We start from the raw sequence: 6,705 nt of genomic DNA, 5'->3' as shown, positions 1-6,705 counted from the left end.
ATCACATTGGGAGCCTCGGTTGATGGTATGAGGAGGTGCTCTATTGGGACTACTGTGAGTAGTTCGGAGTCCTTGCTACTTGCAAGTTTGGAGAGTGCATCCGCATGTGTATTTTCAATATGGGGGATCTGGATCAACTCAAACTTTTCAAAGGATGGGACAAGGTTCATCACTATTTTCAAGTAGGAGGCCATGATTTTGTCTCTGGCTGAGAAGTTGTCGTTCACCTGACTAACGACTAGCTGGGAGCCACTACTGATGAGTAGCCTCTTCACTTGCATTTCTCTGGATAACTTGAGGCTCGCAAAAAGTGTCTCATATTCTGCCACATTTTTGGTGGCCTTGAACCCGAACCTCACAGCTGAGTTCAACTTGTGGACTTCCGGGATGATGAGGACAACTCTGGTACCTGAGCCGGTGTCCCCAGCCGATCCATCCACAAGTAAGTTCTATGTAGAGGGCTCGACATTTTCCATAATTTCATCCACCTCGGGTAAATTGACAAATTCTGCCACAAAATCAGCCAAAACTTGGCCCTTGATGGCCGCCCTAGCCTTGAGCATGAGGTCAAATTCATTTAACTCCACTGTCCATTACAATAATTTTCCTAAGGCATCGGGTTTTTGAAGTACCTGCCTCAAGGAAAATTTTGTTAGCACATGTATGGTGTGGGCTTGGAAATAGGGCCTCAATTTCCTAGAAGCCGTGATCAAGGCCAAAGCGAGCTTCTCCATATCGGGGTAACGGGTTTCCGATGATAGGAGCGCTTTACTTGTATAGTATACGGGGAGTTGGGTGGTCCCTTCTTCTCGGATTAGAACCACACTGATGGCCTCATTGGAGACTGCCAAATACAGCTGAAGAATCTTGCTGAGCTTCGGTTTGGAGAGGATGGGGGCCTGCCATAGGTGCCTTTTCAGGCCCTGGAAGGCCTCTTCACATTCCTCGGTCCATTGAAATTTTTTCCCAACTTTCAACACTTCGAAAAATGGGAGACATTTGTCTGTAGGTTTGGAGACGAAGCGACTAAGTGCGGCCACTCGCCCAGTTAAACTTTGTACCTCCTTTGGCTTTTGGGTAGATCTCATTTTACATAGGGCCTCAATCTTCTCAGGGTTGGCTTCAATTCCGCCTTGGTTGACCATGTATCCTAAGAATTTTTCGGAGGTAACCCCAAAAGCACACTTGAGGGGGTTGAGCCTCATCCTATACCTCCTCAAGATTTGGAAGGTGTTATTGAGGTGCTTTACGTGGTCCCTAGCTTCCAAATTTTTCACAAACATGTCATCTACGTAGACCTCCATTGTCTTACCAACGAGGTCCGCAAGCATTTTGTTGATGAGCCTTTGATATGTGGCCCTGGTGTTTTTCAACCCGAAGGGCATCATCTTAAGTAGTAAAGGTCACTATCTGTGATAAAAGATGTGTGTTCCTCATCGACCGAGTGCATGGGAATTTGGTTGTAGTCGGAATATGCATCTATGAAACTCAACAACTCGCGCCCAATCGTGGAGTCTACCAGTTGGTTAATCATTGGGAGTGGAAAGCTATCCTTCAGGCAAGCTTTGTTGAGGTTAGTGAAATCAATGCATACCCTCCATTTTTCGTTGTGTTTCTTTACTAAAATCGGGTTGGAGACCCACCTCGGATAGATGGCCTCCCTGATAAAGCCATTTCGGATGAGCTTCTGAACTTTTTTTTTCAGGGCCTTATACCTCCCAAGGTCGAGGGCTGTTCTCTTTTGTTTGTGTGGGGCAACTTGAGGATCAATTTTCAAGTGGTGGCAACTAACCTTGGGGTCTCTGCCTACCATGTCCTCATGCCTTCAAGCAAAGATATCAAGGTTCCTACTTAGAAAATCCTTGATCTTTTCTTTCAAAATGTTGGACAAGCCTTTGCCCACTTTCAACAATTTAGATGGGTCTCGAGGGTCCACCGAGAAGCTCTCAAATTCCTCAACTGGGGATGCTTGAGGTTCGTGTTCAATTATGCAGGGGTTAATCTCATCGATGACCAATACTTCCGAAATGGGTGGTGCGTCGATCATTTCCACATCTTTCGGTTTGGAGGGAACATCACCTGGGACATCAGCCATGACTATGTCGACGATAATCACATGGACGTCTCGGGGCTCTACCTTTCTGATGGAGCTTAGATAACACTCTCTCGAACCTCTTTGGTTGCCTCTCACCGTTGCCACCCCGTTTTTCAATGGGAATTTCATGCATAGGTGGTGGATGGAGGTGACGGCTCCCAATTCCTTTAGAGCTGGCCTACCTAATACTTCGTGGTAGGCTGATCGACTGTCAACAATGAGGAATTTCATGAAGTTCATTGTAGTTTGGGGAAACTCCCCCATCTCTACCGCAAGGGTGATCTTTCCTCTCGGAGTGATGCTATCTCTGGTAAATCCGTACAAAGGAGTGGTGGTGGGCGTCAACTCATGATCCAGTATCATCTTGTCGAAGATGGACCCGAATAGAATGTTAACAGAGCTACCATTATCAACTAAAATTCGTTTGAGCCCATTCCGGGCTGTGACCGCTCTCACCACAAGTGTATCGCAGTGGGGGTAGTGAACTCCTTCAGCGTCCTCCTAGGTGAAGACAATAGGTAGAACTTGATTCCTCCGGGAGCTGTGGTCCACAATATAGCTGGTCAGCGGGGGTCGCTTAGCCTCACGGGCATAATTCCTTTTAGCATTTCGTGTTTCACTGCCCATCTATGGGCCTCCAAATATGGTATCCACCTCGTGGATAGGGGCCTCATCTTGAGTTTGCCGATTTTTTCGGTGTCTGCGCCCTTTCCTGGGCCTCTCTGTACCGTGCTCCCTTCGTCGTGAGGAAACATCCATTTAACGTGGAGCAGCCTCTTCATGCCCAAGTCCGTTGTCATACGTAGGTAGGGTCCTGTTTGCCTGGGGTAATTTATTTCTATCCCTGGGGGGTTCTTGTTGGGTACGGTGAGCATAGTCTCGACAATTTGCTATGTCGTGGCAATAGGACCGGTGGTATATGCAGTTTTCGGGGGGTTCAAATTTGACCTATTTCTAGGTCCCAAACCCCGGCCTCGGCCTCTCCCCCTACGGGATCTTTGCGGAGTTCCTGTCTGCTAGGTGTCAGCGATTGGGTTGATATCCTCATATGCTAAGCTAGGAACTGCGTTCCGAGTGGTGGTGGCAAGTGCTTGCCCAGAACTCTCATTACCGGCTTGGTTCATTTGGTAATCCATCAAGTGGGAGGTCGGCCCTCTAGCACGCTGTCTTTACGAAGGTGGGAGGCCTCTACTTGCCCTGTTCCTATGCTCAATCAATTCTTCATTGATGATCTCCTGCCTCATCATTTCGAGTAGGGCGTCCCTCCAAAATAGGGTGTTCATGTTCAAGCCTCCTCTCAGTGCAGATAACGCTTTACGGTTGGTCACTTGAACATAGTACGTCATCTCATCAGTGAAGTGTGACAGGAAACTCTTCATGGACTCCCCATGTGCCTGTCTCATATCTTGGAAATATTGGATGGGAGTCTCTCTCTCTTTACTCAAAGCGAACCTCTTCAAGAAGGTGGTCTTGAATTCGGGCCAACTTCTTATGTTCCCAGGTGGTAACCTACTATACCAAATTTCAGCTGCTCCACTAAATGTTGAGTGGAAAGCTCTGCATTTCACAGCTGGGGTGGCTCCCCTTAGGCTCATGTGAGTTTTGTAAGCGTTCAGGTACTTCTCTGGGTCGCCTCTTCTGTCATACTTTGGTATCTTGGGCATAACGTAGTGGTTCGGGACTTGGGCACTCCTTAGTTCCCTCAAGAATGGCAGGTTTTCATCATCATCGTCCAAGTCACAGGATCTCTGCTGCTCATCTGAATCGTTTTCTTCGGCCTCATACCTTGGTGATTGGTGAAAGGTATTGGGACGGTTCATAGCCTCTTCTTTCCTCCTTTGGCACCTATTTCTAGGCGATGCAACACGGGGGACATTTTCATGCCTTTCTTCCGGATGTTGAGGCATTGGAGGTGGGGGCTGTGGCCTTATCCAAGGCTATCGAGGCTGTTGTTGTGTAGACCTCAGTACTGCAGGACTGATTCTGTCAAATACACTACCTGACCTTCTATATCTTCGCTCTTGCTTATATGGATGTGGGAAGTTATCATGGTTCAAAGGAACCTCAGTGGGTCGCCCAAAAGTGTAGTTAGAAGAAACATCAACTTCCACTTCCCTTTCAAATGGACTTCTACCTCGGCTATAGTCCGGCTAGGTAACTCTCTGACTTTGAACTTCATCTTCTTGCTGGTAGTGCCCTTGGGGAGCGTATGGAGGAATAGGGAAGCCTCCCTGACCTTGCATTTGGGCCATGAGTTCCCTCATAGTCATGTTCTAGTTAGCAATGTCCCTCATGTTGGCTATCATGGCAGCCATTTCTCTTGATAGCCGAGCTGTCATTCGTATTCTACCTCTTCTATGGTGGTGGTGGAGTTTGTATCAAGCTGCTGGGGCAGCTGTTGGAGGGGGTACACCCACGTTTTCTCTTACCCTCCTGGGAGGGTGTCTTCATTTGAACTCATTTTCTTTGTTTGACCTTCAGATTTTTGTTAAGTTGTGGAGCTTCCTCTTGTTCTTTTTCAAGAATAAATCATTTTTCAAGGGGGATACCCAAATGTTCCTCTTCAATAAGTTTCATCACAAGGTTGTTCGTGGTTATTGTATGATTTTCCATAGACGGTGCCAATCTATTAACACCAGAATATGTTGCCAACAGATTTCGGACCCACCCGCGCACAGGTAAGCGAAAGTCCAACACGTAAAGACACGTGGATGGCCTAAAATGGACAGATCAAGAGCGTGAGAGTAGTTCAACGGCACGGGACGAGAACGTTCGGAATTCAGCGAGATGTTTGTACACCGATTGTACAATAATTACCAATCGATGTTTGTAAATGTGTATCTAAATATGTATGAACTCGTTTGTGTTGCAAGATAATGAGAAAGAGAGAGTTGAGTAAAGTATGTTTTTTGTATTGATTCTTGCATTAGCCTTTGTATGGGGTACATGGGGGAGTATTTATAGTGTCACAAATTAGATCGTGACTTTTGGTTCAGGTACACGCGGCCTCATCCGGTTAATTTACATGTCAAATTGTAGGTATCAGCCGCACTTAACCTGCTATACATTTATTGATTGACAGAGCGGCCTCTACTAGTGACAAGACTTAACATTACACTAATGACAAACGTCCTATCAATCATTTAAGTAAGATCTTTGTGTAGAGAATCTCTTGAGAGAAGCGTCTATGGAAGATGTTGTTTTGTGATTCGGAGGCTGCTACCTCGGTTACAGAGTTTCGGCCAACAGGGCCTCATCTACCTTCAAAGGGCCTCAACATATGAGTTTCGGAGCTCCTCAAGAGGCAATGATAGATGAGCCTGGGTTTGTGGGCCTCGGCTATACAAATCACCTCGACTTCAGTACCACGTGGTTCAGAATGAGTTGGCTGTGGGCCCCAATGGGTTGCCCAAGTGTGCAAACACATAACAAATAACATGGCATGTGTACCCATAATTTACTTCAAACGGGTCCTTAGATTCATTGTCCAGGTAGCCTTCCATATTTATTTCTTTTTCTATTTTTCTTTTCCAATCTTTAGATTCTTTACTTTGTGGGTTTTGAATAATAATCATAAGCATATCGAGGACAAAAATAAAAATATCGCTAATGAACACATGACAAATGCACATAATTATAACAGTGCTTCAGTTAGGTGTGTCCATTTTTTAATCTGGACTACCCATTCTAAATCAAAATTGAATCGAATCCAGTCGAAAATGGTTTGGCTTGGGTCCTAAAATCGAGAATCAAATAGCTCTGGTCCTATTTTTTATTCTAGTTATTGAATCAATTTTGATCGGATTCCAATGCTTTTTTATAATCTCTCAACAAAATCACCATTTATATAAATTCACATATATTTAGCCCTTTTGAGTTCCATTTAAATTTTAATATATTATTCTCTTTTATCTTTTCAATTACACATTCTTTAATAGAATAATATTACACGTAAAATTAAATTTTTTCCCTTTTTTTAGCCACACATTCTCTAAAATATTCCTAAATGCATTTTTTCCAAAAGTCCATTAAAACAAAGCCCAAACAAGGGCTTAGGACAATTCAGAGTATATTATTTAAAAATAAGGCATGAAAGTGACAATAAGAAAATTTACGTGATTTACGCATTAAAAAATCAGACTAGAAGCAGTGGTTTCATGGAAAATATAATGACAATCTAAATGGGAATCGATTTGATTTGATTCTCAAGATAGCTAGGCAAAACTCTTCGATACCCACCTAATGAGTGATTTACACTCATTATATTATGCCATTAATTTCATGATTTTGCTATCTTGAAGAGTATTTTAGAAGTGCTAACATGTGGTTTTCACACTATTTTGAAAGATGGATGAAGTGGAGAAAACAAGTGCTAAAAGAAGCCAAATGAAAGAAATAGGCAAAAGTTGGCGAAATTGGATGAAATGACCAAAATATAAGAGATCCAAAATTCGAGGACTAAAGTGCACATAATCAAAAGTCGTATAGAAACTTGCAATGAAGATCCGAGAGTGGTAGGAGTCAATTGGATGAATGAAGGTGTCAAAAGGAATCAAATTTAATCAAGATATGATCATAAATCATTTTCCAACCGAAAAGTTTTGCACCGG

Source organism: Olea europaea, chromosome 4, assembly GCF_002742605.1.
Source record: "Olea europaea var. sylvestris chromosome 4, O_europaea_v1, whole genome shotgun sequence".
Taxonomy (NCBI): Eukaryota; Viridiplantae; Streptophyta; class Magnoliopsida; order Lamiales; family Oleaceae; genus Olea; species Olea europaea.
This window is presented reverse-complemented; position numbering follows the sequence as displayed.